Source organism: Wyeomyia smithii, chromosome 3 (assembly GCF_029784165.1).
Source record: "Wyeomyia smithii strain HCP4-BCI-WySm-NY-G18 chromosome 3, ASM2978416v1, whole genome shotgun sequence".
Classification (NCBI taxonomy): domain Eukaryota; kingdom Metazoa; phylum Arthropoda; class Insecta; order Diptera; family Culicidae; genus Wyeomyia; species Wyeomyia smithii.
Window position 1 is genome coordinate 123,148,668 of NC_073696.1, and position 18,798 is coordinate 123,167,465.

Here is an 18,798-nt window from a genome sequence, read left to right on the forward strand (position 1 = left end):
TTTCTTATACATCTAAAGTTGATCAAAAGTGGTTAAGATAACATTTAAGTGAAAAAACTAGTTTTTGGGAAGAGAACAAGGTAGTTAAAAAGTGATATTTTAAAACTATGAAAATACGAAGTTCCCGAAGAGTCCCGATTCTGAAAAATATGTATACTTGTACCTCGAAACATGCCAAAACAAATGACGTTGGGTAATACTTCACAAACATTCACAATTTCAAATAATTTGAATTTGAAAATTGACTCAATTTTACCTTAAAATCGATCTATCTCGGAGTTGGTTCAACAGAATTAACTTCTTTTTTTAGAAAAATTTGTATTTTGTTATTATCTAAAACTTTCTAGAACATCTCAAGTCTATCAGAAGTAGTTAAGATATAATTTAAGTGAAAAAACTAGTTTTAAGGTAGTCTTTCAAAGAAAACGGTTATATTTCTTCAGAGATAAGACATAGAAATTTTGTGTCTTCGGCAAAGTTTCATAAAATCGATAGTTCTACAACTTTGCCGAAGATCAAAATTGAATATCTCGTAAAATAAAAAAGTTTATTTTTTCAAGTGTGATACTAGCTTAATAAGCAATTAAATGAAAATGTCAGATAATTCTAATCAATATTCTGAACAATTCTTCCGAAGACACCAAACCCCTAAAATGTAAGTAAAAGTGAGAAAAGACTTTTGACCGTCTTTTTTCAAAACGGCCCCACTGTGCGACGGTGAGATATCATAGCTGGGCTGGGAAAAGCAAGTGAGACCTTTGCCGATGGCTTCGATGAAATCTCTGGCCGAAATGTGTTCAAAGCAACAGCAAAAAAGCAGGGGTTGGAAACGGGAGCGAAACAGAAGTCCATTTATATTTCGTTTAGATAAACGATATTTATAATCTTCTTTGCCGCTCTGGCGATATAATATAAAACTTCATATTTACGGCCGAGCGTTTACCCACACTGTAGGAAGAAAGAAACAGGGCGAGTGGCATCACGTTACACATAGTTGCGCTGGACGATGCTTACAGCAGAACAGAGTTAAGCTTGACTAGGGGAAATCAGAAGGTGAAAAGCTGGCGTTTTATATCGGGAATAAATCTTCGATGGCACATAATAGCAGAATCAGGTTTTTATTCCATTAACCGATTCGACCAGATTACACGTTTAGTGAAAAGCAGACGATGAACGCATGATTGCTACTATCAGCATAGGAAGGAAGAGCAACATTCAAAGTGTTGTGCTCAGAACAAACGATTCATTTTCTGTAACTTTTGGTGATCGCACAAGTTATGAGCTTTTCCGAAAAGTGAGTTGAAACATAGTTTTCAACATAATCTTACACTTTCACAATTCGAAACTGTTTCGTTATGAAACATTTTGGCTGTTTTTCGCCAAACCCGACTTCTAACACTTAAATATTGATTCAACATTTGTTACGAAGGCGAAAAATGCACGACAAAATGGTTTGGCGAAAGAAGCAGGGGAAGATTTGCGACATTTTACTGACACTAATCTTTTCCGATATTTTCATATTTTGCTCGAAATAAATCCTAGCACTAGTGATGGCGTGTCTGTTTGCTTATAAAGTTTAGGTTATGAACGAGAAACATCTTTCCATCTCTTGCTCCTATTCGGTGGGAAACGCTGGGCTGAAAGTACTGCAGCTTTAGTGCGAAGGAAATGTGTCGGATACGACATATGATGTTTCCCACCGTTTGCATTAAGCTGTGGTGAGGATTGAGAAATTCTAGCATGGCGAACAGATTGGAGCATTTTCGGTGAGCTGGATTTATGTTTGCTTATGTAAGAACAAGTACACGTTTAAATTCCAATATTAGTGTGAGTACAAATAATGACAAAGTCGAAAGTTAAAGCTAAAATTGAGGTTGAAAAAAGAAGTTGAAGTTTAAATTTTAAGCTTATTTGAAAGTTTATTGAGGTCCAATTTAATGTTTTATGATGAAATCCAAATCCAAGTCCAAGTCCAAGTCCAAGTCCAAGTCCAAGTCCAAGACCAAGTCCAAGTCCAAGTCCAAGTCCAAGTCCAAGTCCAAGTCCAAGTCCAAGTCCAAGTCCAAGTCCAAGTCCAAGTCCAAGTCCAAGTCCAAGTCCAGGTCCAAGTCCAAGTCCAAGTCCAAGTCCAAGTCCAAGTCCAAGTCCAAGTCCAAGTCCAAGTCCAAGTCCAAGTCCAAGTCCAAGTCAAATTCCAAGTCCAAGTCCAAGTCCAAGTCCAAGTCCAAGTCCAAGTCCAAGTCCAAGTCCAAGTCCAAGTCCAAGTCCAAGTCCAAGTCCAAGTCCAAGTCCAAGTCCAAGTCCAAGTCCAAGTCCAAGTCCAAGTCTTAGTCCTATATCTAACCAACATTTGAATTATTGTGTGAATCTGAAAAACTAAAACACCAACTGCGATTTGAAACCACCATCAAACTTCAGTCGGCTGACCTTTGCGTCATACACGAAACATTCTATGTTTTTTTTTCCACGGAATCCCCCAAGTAAACGAGTATACCAAAATAGGAAGGTATTGCGAAATTTCCCTTGCGGGTGAAAAGCTCCATACTAATGGCAACCTGCCATATAGAGCCAAACATGTCGTAATGCTTGCCAGGTTTTCCTTTCACTGTACTACACACATACACACATCCAACTAGCGCCCTCTGCAGTGCACACGTGTTGCCGGATCTGGACTAGAGCTCGCCGCTTTTCTCGCCGTAAAAGTTGAAATAGATGGAATAACTTTTTAGCGGATAATGGTGCTTAAAATTCTCCCGAGACTTTAAAGTACCATGTTCGTGGAATGTTTTTCTTACTACCAGTGCGGATCTCTGCCATTCGTTTGCATAGGTGACGCTAGAGAGCTCAACACCGCCCATGGTTCGTGCGAAAATAAAAAAAAGTTCTGTTCATATCGTTTCGGTTAGTGCAAATGGAAGTTCGTAAGATGAAGAAAAATTGCATTTGAAAGCGCTGGCTGCACGAGTGTTTGCACGCTTGAAACTGTATTTTTGTTCAAAATTTGAGCTTTCGTCGGAGCAAATTTATTGAATGCCTTGGTGTCCCGCCTCTGGGAAGTAAAAAATATTCTAGAATCATATTCACACTGACACATGTCCGCCGTGGCTGTCATCAACGGGCCAATTGAAATAATTCACGTTGGAGCAGGAAGTTGAAAGCTTAGCAGATTTTATTTTGTGTGTGGAAAGTTATGCTGGGAGTTATGTAATGTGCCATTCTTCCTCATGGAAAAATGTGTCTGTGCCATCAGACGATGTACCTGTCAAGTTAGGGGAGTCAGTTTGCGACACATGTGTAGGAAGAAGCTGTATATATTTAGTTTTATCAACTTTGAAAATAAAATCAATGTTGATGTAACAATTTAGTAAAATAACTTTATATTGCGTTTCTAAATAGTTAACTTGGGAGTTGATTTAAAAATATGCTAATGGACTCTTGTTCGATTCCTAAATAGCTGTAATCGGAAGTGGACAAATTAATCAATCATAATTGAAGCGCATTGTTGATGCTAATCATTTTCATACAATCATAATTCACACAACAATACCATTTGTCAGTGCACAGGGGAGTCGACCTTAAATCCGGACTATTTGTGTGTGACCTCCACCGACAAGCAACATGTGCACAATCCACTCAACAATTGGCCAATCCACCATATCATGTAGCACGACCGACCAAAAAGGCGGGCCACGTCCGGGGCGGGATAAAGAAAACGACTTTCCTAATGAACTCGCAGATTATGATACGTCAGATTCGCCAATCTGCCCGCCGGCTTGGCTGCGGTGCGGTTGAAATTCAAACGCACAGGAAAATTGATGATCTTGGCGCGTGAATCGGACTCGAATTCGCTCTGCTGGATGACGACGTCGCAAACATTCCTTGTCCGTGGGTAGGCAGGATCCTGACAAGCAAAACACACAATCACCCTCCTCCCGCCCCCGTTCGCCGCAACATGAGCGATGGCGAATGAATGAAACTGAGAGGTCTTTCGGATCTAGAGACGACGTGTGCGCAGTGCCTTTTTCACTTCGAACGGTGATTAATCATGTGGCTAACCGCTCGCTCCGTGCAGTGCTGCAATGAGAGAAAAAGTTTTTGCGTCTTGTGGGATTTTTTATTCCTTCTGGTCTAACATTTCTAATCGCTAGCGCGCGAGCCCCTATCAATGTGTTCCAATCTTGCTCCCTTCTGTTTAGTTTCGCTAGAAACAGAACTGCAGAAAAACAGTGTATTAATATTAATTAATCGACTGTCTTGTTTAGTTGCTAAACGATTAGGTCTATCCACCGGTGGGACGGGAGCTGGCGTGTAGAATTAATTACGTTTGAAATTTGGTTGAAAATTTTCGACAGATCTGGATCATCATTAATTACACGTGCTCAGACGTCACCCTGTGCCCAATGTTTACGCGCTTAGTTAGTGTGCCAGCTGAAATTGTAAATCTAAAACCGGCTGTGTCAACGGATTAGATTGGTGGAGGCTTTCGGGAGTGAGTTGCGTTTAGTAGATTAGTGTTGTTTTTCAGACTATATTAACGCCTGATTAAACACGATGTAGAACAGCCGAATCATTCGCTTCATGCAGAGATCTCTTTCGATGGTCTAGATTGAATACGTGTAATTGAGAAATCCCAGTTTGATTTATAGTACCTGTTTTGTTTTGTGGTAAGATCGTTACAAATTTTATTTTCATTTTATGTCACCCCCCTTTCAAAAATCTTGAATATTGGTTTGATAACCTTGGACATAAAAAGAATCCGAAATTTGTATCAGCCTAATATTATTTTTGTGTTTTTGTTTAGTTCCATTTTTCAAGACATTTTTTTGTATTGTTTTTACATTCCATAAATACAATATTATCCGAACATTTGCGGGGTTGATTCTATATATATTCTACCACTCGATGGACTATCTTAGTTCATTATTGGATTTCTTAGATTAAATATCGTGTTGATTTGATATAACAGAAAAAACTCGACATTTCTGAGCATCTAATTTTCAGGTTGTGGGGGGCTCACAGCATGGTCTTCGGAGCGGAGGTGATTGAATTTCAAAACGTGTTGTCATGGATGCTATAGCCAAGATGGCAGCCCCATTACGAGACTCGGTAGAGTGGCCCTAGTAAGGCAACCTACCTAAACAATTATATTACGATCAATCAAGAAAATCAATGCCCCGGCATCGTGGCTGTGCAGAAGATCTGTCGCAAAAATGAGGAAAAGGCGTGAAAAGTTCGTTGCGGCAAGGCTTAGTGTTACTACAGCGGTGGAGCATCCAACGAGTAGGGAGCAGGTTTTTGTGTGTTTGGTAGAATGCAGAATCACGTGATTAACTGGGAGGCGATCAACGATAGGATGTGTTTGTTAAGGATTTAATGTCGTTTCTTCAACTAGAGCATCATGAACGTGCACTGACCACACGACGGAATCGTTCTACGCTTAGTTGGAGGCAACATACGACAACTGCTCGCCAGGAGACATTGAGAACAACAATGCAATGGTTTTCCTCAAACATAAAAACATACGCTCTCTCCGGGGTGCGAATAACGACTCAGACCATCACTTAGTACCATCCACGGTGTTTCACACTTCGCAAAGCTGCATGTCCCCACGAGTCGGCGCGTGTCCACTGATAGCAATCAGACAGTCTCGGACCGGCAGCGAAAGCATGCCTAGGACGTGGTGGGGTATCGTACACTGGGCCGCCGACTCCCCGTAAAAGCTACGGCTTCGGCGTAGCGAATAGGGCTGCTCCCATCGCCCTAATGCACTAGCCCGCCCATTAGGGGTTCCAATTATGGCGACTGGTCGCAGTGTTGAGGATATGAGTCAGTACACGTTCTATACCAGGATGTAGGGCTGGTACCTGCACCAAACTCTTTAAGTAAAGTCGTGTGACAACGGCTTGAAACGGCGAGGTGGTAAACGGCTGCAGAGGCCTCCGTCTCGTAAAACCTGGCAGGCCTTCCAGCACGTTCGAAGTTCATTGCCTGGTGGGAATCAAGCAGGGAATCAGTGAGGATGTTCGGACCATTTGTCTATCTCGCGCCGGCGAAATGATCCTAGAAGTACACAGAGACGGCAGGGGGAGGGAGCTACCTACAAAGAGGTAGCCAAAAAAGTTTTGGGGAAGAACGTACAAATTAGTCTCAGAAAGGGTCCTTCTGGGACCCAGGTTACCACCGTAAAGCTTCCATCGACAGAAGGAGGCAAAGCCCTGTAGAAAACCAAAATTAAAGTCGGTTGGTCTCTATGTCCGCTGGGCATCCTGCAGCAGCCTAATGTTAGCTCTAGGAGCTTCGTGTTGGTACATAAGTCATGGTCGTGCAAAGAGCATGACAGGTCTAGTTTATGTTCACGCTGGGGTAGTACAGGCTATGAAGCGCGGGACTAGTGGGCGCCTCCTAAATGCTTGGTATGCACCGGTAAGCGGGACGCTAAGTACCCGGCTAGTAACTTGGCTACTAAACCGCAGATGTGAGGGTGATGCAATTTAACCTGAATTACTGCTACGAGGCACAGCAACTGCTATACCAAGCCACTGAGTCGTTGTCGGACATTGCCAACATATCGGATCCCTACCGCATTCCTACCGGTAACTGGATAGCGGATAAGTCCGGAATGGCGGCCATATGGACGACAGGCGGATTTCCGGTTCAGGAGATTGCGTCGACTTTGAATGAGGGATCCGTGGTCGCCAAGCTGGACGGAGTATTCTACTACAGTTGCTATGCTCCGTCGCGTTGATCTACAGAGGAGTTTCCTTAAATGGTCGATAGTGTAACCGTGAAACTAACGGGTCTGAAGCCTTTGGTGGTGACCTCAACGCGATCTTGTTGGATGTTTTGGCTAAGCTCAACTTAGCTCTGGTAAATGTCGGAACTTAAGGTAACGCTTAAGAGCGCGATAAAGGCCAGTAAACGAGCATGTTTCGATAGACTTTGCGACATTGCCAATACGAACCCTGACGCTTATAGGATCGTTACGACCAAAACCAGCGGCTCGTCTGCTCCGGCAGAGCAATCACCAGCGGTGTTAGAGTGGATCATTGAAGGACATTTATAGCCCCGGATAAGTGGAAGTGACAGAGACCGGTAATACTGCGGAGGGCCGGGAAACCACCAGATGACCCATCGGCCTATAGACCAATCTGTCTGCTAGACAGCGGGCAAGGTGCTTGAGAGGGTAATCCTCAACCCAGACAACCAGAAGTCGCATAAGATTGCACGGATTACCTCGTATAAAGTTCTATGGCACATCAGTATCGTATTGCTGTATGAACAACGTATGTGTTTAATCGCATATGGTGTTATTTTGCGAACTTCTTGCGATGAGTGTTACATACTCGCATAGTAATACACATAAGCTCATATCATGCCTGTCCAAACTCGTAGTAAACTCACAAAGTGATGATTATACGTATAAAGCAAAAATCTCCAGTATCACGTCGTATTGCATATAAATTTAGTCGGAAAAGCTATCAGTTTGTATCACCGTTAATGACTAAATTCATGAAAACAAGCCTAGATAACTAAAAATCGCATATGATTGCACGGGTTACCTCGTATAAAGTTCTATGATACATCACTATCGTATAGCTGTATGAGCAACCAAGTGTTTCATCGCATATGGTGTTATTTTGCGAACTTCTTGCGATGAGTGTAACATACTCACACAGCAATACAGATAAACTCATATAATGTATATTCAAACTTTAATTAATTCCACAAAGTGATGAATATACGCGAAAACCAAAAGTCTCATGTTTAGTCGCATCATTTTGTTACACCGTAAACGACTGAATTTCTGATAACTATAGATGCCGCTAATGTTTGCCCAGCTTACATCGCATAAGATATTATGATAGATCATTAGCTTGTATGACCAGTGTGAATGTTTCTTCGCATATAACGTTGTTTTGCGGAATCTTTGCGACAACTAGGTAATAAACCCGGGTTCAAAAACCAATTAACTTTTCCAATGCTTGGTTAAACTCGCAGTAAATCTACACACTGACGAATATGCGCGAAAATCGAAAACCATCCGCATTACAGCGTATCACATATGTATAAATTTAGTCACTTCCCGCCGCTGCTGCTCTTTAAAAAATTACCAACAGAAAACATCTGCGGACAACTCGGATCAATGGTGCACTACTTAGCATAATATTTTTGTTAATAATATGTTGTTGAAGGCGGTAAAATCACTCAATTTTGTTCAAACAAATGACACAGCTCATCGAGCGGCCATGACAATTCAACCGAAATGTGAACAACGAACGTTCCCGCAGAAATTTACAAACTAACTCGCAATACGAGATCTAATTAGATTCATGCTTTACGATGTCTTTTGGTCATTTATACGATGAAACTAGAAAGTTATTACCAAAACTCAGAGATTTCCTACAGCGACACCACGGAGAAGAGGAAAGAATGATGCTTGACAATCTAAGAGTCCGAGGTTCGAGTCCGGATGGATACCCAAATATTATAGCGTGTGCCCAAAGGAAAAAGAAAAGATTTGTAAAAATTAAACACTGACATTCGTAATTTGCTATTCCTTGTAATATGAATAGCAAGGGATAAATAATGCATAATAATTGCTACTCTGTTCGCTGTATTTTTTTTATTTGAAGGTGATTTAATCGCACGTTTTAATAAACAAATACGAAGGAATGCATAGTGAACATCGCATAAATATCTGAAATAATTTGCTAATGTTGACTTGTGAAGTCGCAAAAAGTAATAAAAGAACCCGTAGTGTATATTCATATATCGCTTATACTTTCGTTTCAAATCGCAAATATGAAGTTGTAGAGTGGCATTTAATAATGGAACAACTCGTAAAAGTTATCAAGCTTTAACAGTTAAAGTCACATATATGAACTTTTTTCATCGTAAAAGTTTTTTGATATTTTGGAAATGCATGCATATCGCCTCCACTTTTGCGCGTATAAGCAACATTAGCAGCATCTTGTGCGATGTAACTATTACGTATAAATGCACGTACAATGCGATGACTGTTTGCATTATACGCGTAAATTGGTTGTCTGGGAACAGACTTGTGAGATTCACCGAGGGTGGAACGGTCTGTCAAGCAACCAATTCGGCTTCCGCAAAAAGTAGATCCACGGTGAATGCTGTTCTCTCTGTCACCAAGACGGCCGAGCTGGCACTCCAGCGTTAAAGAAGGTACATTCGCTATTGCGCAATTGTTACGCTAGACGGGAATAAGGCGTTAAATAGATCAAAATATTTCATCAACAACAAAACAGCAACTTTCCTTGAATGTTTTTTGAAAGTTGTTTTTCTCATTTTTCCAATAAAATCATGAATAAAAATCATGTTGAAGCTGCCGCTGTTCGATGGTATATGAAATACACTATAAATAACTCGAAGACATCAAAATGACAACATGTTTTTGAAATACATTTATAAAACTATGTATATTACGACTACTTAGGTTGTTGAAAATCATCAGGTTTATCATTCGCCTGTACATTGAATGAGCTGTATAGCGACAACTGGTTTTTCACTATAACTGCCACTGTCAGCTGGAGAAAGCAAAGCAGCGTACGGTTCAACTGGGCGAAATGAGTTAACAAAGATAATGATTGATCATGGTGTATCAAAAATATGATTTATTTGATATGTGATGATATGCGATATGTGATGAAACCTCCAGTATGATTTTATTTAGCAGCAAAATGGACGCACCATCTACAAGAGGTGTGTTTTTTTTTTTTTTGTAAATGGCCCCTAACCAAAATTAACCCACATAACTGGTACCAATAGAGCTGTGGAAAAGACTTTCGTACCTGTCGAAAATAACGGTCTTGGTTAAATAATTTGTACGTTGAGGAGGTCAACTAAAAGTGGTCTTACTAAAAAAATTGTTAGTAACTGAGGGCACCAAATAGACAATATACATAGCTGCCTTAAATCCTCTCTCTCTATGTTACTTTTATTTCGTTCTGACGTGAAGCTCTGAATTTAGATTGATGAGTCAAATATTCAAAATTACAATACTTTAATTAAAATAGACACATGTTACAAAAAGTATACTTCAACTAAATCGAACGACAAAACTGTTCATTCAGAATTTGATAAAGCCACAAGTGATAACACCTGCTTAGCACTGACTTATAGATTAATCGCTACCGCCACCCTCCTGGGAAAATCCTCCCACCAGCCCACTCCATCGACCAGCGTCTGTTTATCAGCCGAGAAAGTAGCTGCCAACTTTTTCGAACACAAGTAACCGAAAAAGACGATCAACGTTTGCTAACATTGATTAATTATTCGCGAACCAACAAAGAATGCTTTTCCATTATATCAACATCCACCAGTGTGCACACAGAAGGAGCACGCGGTCTTACAAACACACACACAACCACACATACGTTTACTCTTTTGGTTTTGGTTGGATCGGTTTGGCTGGCTGGCTGAATGGCGTGTTTTTTCTCGTCGTTGCCGTCGTCAGAAGGAAACCTGCTCTGCACACATCCAACAAGTGCTGTAGTGGAAAGTACATACCTGCCTTCGCTATATATATACGGTACTGTTGGTGGATTTAGTTCCCGATCCCAGGCGGCAAAAAGGAAACATTCGACAAAGTGGGTGGTGGCTGGAAACCACTCGAACTTTTAACGACTCGACTTACAAAGAGACACTGCGGTATAAGGAACCAATTTCACTCGCAACCGATGACGACGCATCGCGACGACGGGCTAAATTGGCTGGCAAACTGGGCTTGGGTGTGCGATGTTTTCGCCGATGGAAAATTCACGAGCCATGTTCGATATGGTTGTATGTTTTTTTCTCGTTCATTTGTTTTTCAAAATTTTAGCTCCGCAGGTACCTGAAAACCCTGGCAAACAAAATGGTGTGCAGTGAAGCTTACTCTTCGTACATGAATCATATTGTTACTTGCTGTTTAATTTTGTAAAAAAGCTGAAAATTGAACAAGCATGAAAATGGAAAAACTTGCTCCAGAGTAACGCGGCAGATAGGGTAGAAGAACACAAGCAGCACAACAAGTGCAGATATTGTTTCTAATTCTTTCGCTACAGTATGCCATTAATCATTTTCTAGCTGGTTTGGTTCATTGGATTAGGGTGCCGTTCTGGCACAAATTGGGTTGGTTACCGTTTTGTGAAACTCCCCGAAACGGGGACACCCCAAAGCACTGTGAAAGGAACAGAAGGGGCAGCAACATTCACCATAGGAAAAGCGAGAGCAAAAAGCTCCAGGTTTACAATTTTTCAGCGCAAATTTGCTCGTTTACGGTTGCCCATTTTTGCAGGCAAACAGTCTTTCCACGGTGGATTCCAGTCGATGGGTCGGAAGCTTCTGGTTTTGATGTTTTCCAATATGTTCATCTGCCGTAAAGCGTGCACGTACCTATTTGTTTGTTTATTTTTTTTTTGTTTTTTCACGTGAACACTGTTGCAAATTGATTCTGTTCCGCGTAGCTCCTGTTACACGGTCCTGAGTTGTGTTGATATATGAAGGGTGATTATTTCTCCTGTGGTCAGTAAGCTCGGGTTCTTCAAAACTTTTCGATTCCGCGCCGTCCTGTTTATTCTTGCTCTATAATTACTCACTCTTTTTAGCTACATCCGCAGTCTGCAGTTGAAGCTCATTAATGAAGGTTGTTTTTCTTTTCCAGGTAAATCATCTTTCGTGGCCCACGAGCAGCAAGCAGTCTTTCTACCTTTTTCCGGTGTAAGTATTTTATTACTGCCGATCTGAAATGGCCACTCTAGACTTCCACGAATCGGAGCGCCGCCGTCGGTAATTAGTGTGCTGTAATATTCTAATCGAACGGCAGACTGTGAGCAGTTTGTGTATTCAAGGTACCTTGGCGAGGAAAATAATCAAGATACCCGTGCACAGTGGGCAGATAGTTTGATTATGAGCAAACATGAATGTGATATCGAAATTTCATGCGCAGACCAAACTCAATTTTATTTGTTTTAGATTATTTCAACGAAAAGGATACGTTTGAACAAATTACCGTTTTAGTTGGTATATTTTTTGAAAACAGAAAGGATCCATGACTCGACTACCTTCTAATTACTCCTAAATATGCTCATTTCCAATCTATTCTTAAAATATTGAGCTTGTAGTAAATGTTTGCTGGAGCATTTCTCTTAAAGTTTTTTATTTCGCTAAATAGCGATGAAAGTTTGAAATTTGAATAACCCTGAAGTTTTTAAAATATTACTTGCACAACCGCTTTGGAACCACGGACATTGGGCACTGATGGATGTAATATAATCGAAAATTTTAACCTTATGTAGAAGAGTGAAATTCCGTACCGGAGTTTTTCTTATTGATATGATTACCTCCGTCTCTGAAGTGTATTCGATTGTAGAATGGTCATTTTGCACCCAACATAGGTGTTTTTGGATTTGGAATAATGCTCATAGGAAAATTTATATTGTAAAATCAACTTCAAGACATCATTTTGAATTACAAGATGGTGGCTTCTTATCCTTCAAGAAACCGTAAAAAGCTTAAATACCATCCAGTATAAGTTTTTCTAGAAAGGGAATGCTGCCCAAAAACAACTTCAAACGCCATGTTGAAATTCAAGATGGTGACTCAGTACCATCCAATATGGACATTCTCGGAACCGAGATGATACCCAGACCAGAGGACGATTGCTTGGCTAAACACAGCTTATGGCTCTCTTTTGACAAGCATATACAAATATCAGTTAAGTGACACATTCGTATAAATAAGAAATCCTTTGTAAATTTAAAAACATTTCAAAGAACAATAATTTACTTTTCCTCTAAAAACTTAGCTTAGCTTAGTTTAGGTTAACTGCCCGTAGTTGCACTCCATGATTGGTGGAACCAACAAAATTACAAAGTGAATTTACTTTACCTCTAAAAACTATGCATAAATAAATTCAAGACAGATTTATATAAATCTAACTCTACACTTCGATGATCAAAGCGAAAAATGCAGCGCCACCTATATGTCAAAAAAAAAAAAGAACCATAATCATCAATGGCTGGCACGTTCGATTTTAAAAATATTAAATATTAAATCGACGCATATTCTCTGGCAACCCGGTAAATCTTTAAATTTATGCACAATCCCTGTGCATAATGTTAATAAAAAGTTTCAAAAACATTCCAGTATTTTCCGTGTGACTGGCATCACTTGCGAAAAATACAGCTTGGATCATCGAGATGGTTGATGAGAAGAAGAGTAAGAAGCCAGTCGTCGCCCCTTAGGTTTATCCATGAAATCCATAAAATTGATCGATGTAGAAATTTAATAGAATTGGAATTTTGTGGTAGCCATCTATATTTGGATTGGAATGGGTTAAGCTGGCTACATAAACCGAGCAGCGACTATCAGTCGCTTAACTTTGCGGCTAACGTCGTTGTCATACGTTACGAGAGTACCAAGGTACACAAATTTGTCGACTTCATAGATACCCCCATCTACAATTTCAGTACCAAGACTCGACGACCTTCCACGCTCAATGTACTTTGTTCTGGTAGACTTGATGGTAAGTCCAATTTTCATTGCTTCCACGAATGACTCTTTCACTGCTCTGCAGGACGATATTAATATCATCCGCATAGCCAAGGAGCATTTTTTGTGTATGCCTGATATACACAAAAAAAAGGCTGGCACTAAGAGACTAATAGCGAATTTCTTTATTCCAACAGCTTACCCCGTTTTGACCTGCAAGCGTACTAACTGCTGTCAAAACCCTTCTTTATTCGCTCAATGTTGACCAAGGGAATGGTATGGTAGCCTTCAAGCGTTACGAACATCTATTTCTGTACCGTTTGTCCCAAAACTACTTTTTCTGCTTTCACAGTTTGCTTCACTTTGCTTTAGGACACAATTAATGTACTAAATATCACTTGGAATATCACATACCATGTGAAAACCTTGAGAAATTGCTCCAAACTGTCTGATATGCTATTAATAATTGCAGTCAACATTTAGCCGGTTTGCCCGAATCAACATAAGATAAGGGTAAACTGCCCATTTTTCGGGTGCCAGTGCCAGTGATGTTGGTAACGCGTCAAATGTATGGTAGCTGACAGCGATGCCAATCCCGTAATTTTGACCGAGTTTTGACATGGAAATGCCTGCAAAACAAACAGGTTTGCATTTTAACTTCTGTCAGTTTTGCGAGTGGGTTCACCAATATTATTACATCGTATCTGTCAAAACGGGTGAAAACACGCGGGTGATGCTGAAAACTAAACGAAAATGTGATTCGTCCAGAGCTGCGATTAATCCAAGCAACATGCTGACTATGACGAGAGAGAAAATATCATCGCACTCGTTTCTTTCTCTCATGAATAGCCAGCAACCATCACAGTAAGCGTGGAGATCCGACAAGTGATTCAATATCTTGTCTCTTTTGTTGCCATTTTCGGGTTCTCATTGTCAATCGTCGTGAATATACAGAGTTCACTCGGAAATATCACTGCAATGCAAATCAAGGTGATTTTTGGAATATCAAAAATCGTTTAAGTAGCGTTATTATGTCAGTGCTAGCTTGAAGTTTGTTGCTATCAGGATTTTTTCAATTTGATCTGCTTTGCGGTCCGTGACGATCCCAACTCAATATATGGCCACCAATGAACTAGGGATAGAATTTCAAACCAGTGGTTATAGGTGTCGCTTGATGGGCTGGCACAACAACCCCGAGTATTCGGAACACAACCGGAACAGGTCCGTATTTTTACATTTTTCAATGAGAGGCATGGTAAGATTTCAAGCACTTCTAAGCACTGCTTTGATCATCGCTACCATGTTACTGAAACATATTCCGGCCATATATCCGAAACCAGTCGATTAACTCCGGCCATCCTCTTCGTTAAAAGAAAATATGAATGAAAACTAGGAGAAAAGCAAAACCGTTCCGAACCGAAATTGCACAGTTTCAAAGTTGAACCGTGCCAAAATTTAACAGGATCTGTATATAAATACACATACCCATACATATTTAAATATTTTCTGTTTTGCCACCCGCGATTCATTTTTTGCCGCGAACTAACACTGTCTTTAGTTCAACCTACAACAAGCACAATATTCAAGAACCAAATTAATAAACTCATGCTGTCAAAAAACAAATAAAAATGCAATATTATTTTTCAGATATGAGATCATTTGAAAAATAATAATAGAATTCTTTTTATTAGAATTGGTGTTACGAAGAAGCATATTCTCTACTGAGAATAAGAATGAATGATCATACAGATTCAAAATGTACCAAACTAAAATACGCTCAGTTACAAAACGAAGTAATAGTTGTTTATTGACAATGCTTTTAGTCGGCGTGCAGCCAAACCGAACCAAGCGTCGAAAAACATTTACCGCCGCAATTGCTGTGTACAAGCTGTTACAGAAAATTTTTGTTATAATATCGTTATCAAATGCTCAAACGATTTCGTTACTTCATAAAAGATAGATTATTAATTCTCATATCCACTGGGTGTCAATAACTCAATCTGAGAAAACGGCGCTTAGTTCGGTCTGATCGCACGCCGACCATATATCAATATCATGCATATCAATTGAAGAAAAATCATTGATTTTATGTTTGCTATCCTCATAACATCAAGCTGTCAAAATGAACTTGATATTTCTGCTGGATCGAGAAAGATAGCAAGAAAAAAATGAGAGTGAGAGTTGACGCTAAGAAAATCATTGTAACATCGCAAACTCTTTTGTAATGAACCATGCATCGTAGTTGGCTGATTCTGGTGTTGCATCATTTTGGCGTAATGTCAGTAGTATGATATTGACTTTCCGCAGCTCTGGATTCGTCGCTCTGTGCAGTGAAATCATGAAACGCAAACAAGAAATAATTACTGCAGCAAATGTGTTTGTTTTGGAACTAATGGAATCGGATTTAGATTTGGATTCCGATTTCGAGTTCGAAAGTGCTTTAATCACAATTTTCAGTAAGCCATCGAGAACAAGCAGGAGTCCGGTGGCGAACTTTGTCATCGACGTACAATAAAGTCGCTTTTTACGCGGGGGATACATGCCGCGTAAAAAAACCGCGTAAATTCCGGAATCTGCGTGAATTCCGGAATCCGCGTAAAAAAACCGCGTAAATTCCGGAATCCGCGTAAAAAAAACGCGTAAATTCTGGAATCCGCGTAAAACAAAACCTGCGTTAATTCTGCAATCCGAGTGAAAAGAAACCAAAATCCGCGCCAAAAAAAATACCGCGTAAATTCCGGAATCCGCGTAAAAAAAAGCGTAAACTCCGGAATCTGCGTAAAAAAACGTGTAAATTCTGGAATCCGCGTGAAAAAACCGCGTAAAAAAGCGCGTAAAAAGCGACCTTAGTGTAGTTGATAAATGTACGGATACACGGAAAAGTATTTTGACAGCATTATGTTTACATCGCACATGGTCTCACGCACATAAACGCTAGGCTTCAGATCGTAGATCGAAATTGTTTTTTTTATTCCACCCGAAAGTTGGCACTAACCTCGTGGAATGAAGAAATTCGCTATAAGAAAGTCACTACGACAGTCTTGTTGATTATCTTTTGTGGCTGGCCCTGATTTCTGTACACAGATCACGAGGTATCCGTACTCATTGATGTAATAGGTTTGGTTGGTAGTAATGCTGTGCCCAAGTTTGGTGTCGCATAGTCAAAGAGACAAACGGCCTTTTTGGGATTGGAATGCCATACCTGATATGACCTGAGCTGATGTTTCAACTGCAAGGTTGCAGAAGCGGCAGTTATCGTATGAGACAATACCGATGTTCTTCAGGTGGTAGAGAGCAGGGCAGTGACCGGTAATAACTTCCGTGCAGAGATGTAGTACAGCACGCTTCAAACTGAGAAACCTCTTGGTTATAACAGGGTTTGGAGAGCTAAAGTGTTTAGCTTGTCTGCAGCCCTGTGTGTTATTCCATCGGTCAGCTATTTCTAGCGTTTCCTATGTTTTAAGTTTGCGATTGATGGTGAATTTAGAGGTACCCAGAATTGGCTCAGGACCAATGAATTGCTGAGCTGATCCTTGTCTTGCGAGGAAATCAACTTTTTCATTGCCCTCGATACCACAGTGTCCAGGTACCCAGTACAACAGAACTTGGTTCTGTAGGGATAACTCCCGTAATGCTGCACTGCACTCCCAAACCAATTCTGACGCACATTTTGAGGCACTTAAGCCTATAGTATAGCTTGCCTGTTTGAAAAGATGCCGATTTTCGCATGCCTGTAGCCTAGGAGCATATGAGACTTCGAGATAATAGTACCGCTTCTTTGCACGCCAACTCTCCGTACTGTACCCTCCAAGGCGATTTTAAACAACAGGTTCGAGAGTCCGCTTCAGACCGTCTAACGTCACGAACGGATTCGAAATTACGCCCGCTATCCTGACGCATGATGAAAACTCGTCAAGGGTGGCATGAATCAGCTTAATCAGCTTCGTTGGGAAACCGGCTTTGAAAGGATCGGCTGGGAAGCCACCTTTTCCAGCTGCTTTGTAGTTTTTTTAACTTCGTACAAACTTCCCTAACCTCGTCTAAGCTTGGCAGATCCTCAGCTTGTCTATCCTCCCTAATTTCTCTCCTGTTTCTGTCGACGGCTCTATTCTCTTCGCCATTCAGTAACACCTCTGAATGTTGTTCACATCGCATGACCACCAATGTCTTAGCGGGTATCAGGTTCCCTTTCTCGTTGTTAAACATGGCTGGGATTGGCACCGTCCGGTTCCTGATTCGGCTCCCATTTTACAGAAACTTCTCGTGTCGTCGCCTCTGTAAGAGATCGTTCGCAGTGCTCACGTTTCTTGCGTTGATGGAGTTTTTTTTTCGGCCGCTCTAGCCTCTCGATAACTCCCCCTCATCTGGCGAGTCACACAATATGCTGCAATCACGAGGCCGGTTTTTCTCTTGACACTCCGCATCGTGCCCAGCACCTCTCGCGCTGTATTGCAGACCATATCTGGGATGTGCCTCCACTGTTCGTTCTGGTCTTCAACCGGTTCACCAATCCGCTCAATAACTTTCCGAGTGTACTCAGCAGCAACTCCGTCAGCTGGCAACCTCTGAATCTCTAACCGTATCCGTGCTTGTATACGTTGACTGGCCGGGAGCGAATCGTTTCAACCACGAGATGGTGATCTGAGTCGAGGTTTGGGCCTCGAAGGGACCGCACATCTATGACGCCTGTTTCCCATGTCAGGGGCGGCTCAAACAGCGACTGATCCGGAGCGGACGGCTGAATTATGAAATGCTGTGTCTCACCAGCTTCATCTAAGGCGGTAGCCTAAGACAAAAGTACCCTACTCAGACACTAGCACTAATGTTTCCTGCTAATTTTACTATTATTGCACTACCAAACACAACGGATTTGAAGTGTTATTTACGTAGAGGTAAAAACGCGCACAAGCAATCAGCCTTGTTGCCAGTCTCTCCGCTATACAGTAGTTCAGCAAATTCAAAACAATTGACCTAGAAAAGGTTGAAGAAGAAACTTTCGTGATAAATAGAAAATACAAAGCAGAGTTAAAGAGGACTAAAACAGGATAATTTTAATGTTTCTAACAGTGTTATAAGTTACATATTCTTGTCCTTCCAGTGAGAGAAGCCTTAGGATACTTTTTTGTCAAGTTAAGCCCAAGTCTCCGTATGATATGATAGTAAAATCTATTTAATTTTTTTAATGTTCAATAACTAGTCATAAATTTAATAGTCAATTTTAACTTCAAAGATACTGATGAAAAAAATAAAATTGTTTACGAACAAACTAACAATAGACCATCGCACCGAATCTCTTCTCTT

The 18,798-nt window shown here is 40.7% G+C and overlaps 1 protein-coding gene across 4 annotated transcripts in view; it reads left to right on the top strand.

The window, feature by feature from the left end:
- LOC129731596 (discoidin domain-containing receptor 2) overlaps positions 1–18,798 on the top strand; it is a 682,978-nt gene that overhangs the window by 216,437 nt on the left and 447,743 nt on the right. The window contains exon 2 of one of the 4 annotated variants that reach the window (XM_055691707.1): positions 11,669–11,724. The exons of the other annotated variants lie outside the window; for them this stretch is intronic. The gene's annotated coding sequence lies outside the window, so the exon portion shown is untranslated. The remainder of the gene's footprint in view (positions 1–11,668; positions 11,725–18,798) is intronic. 4 annotated transcript variants of the gene reach the window in all.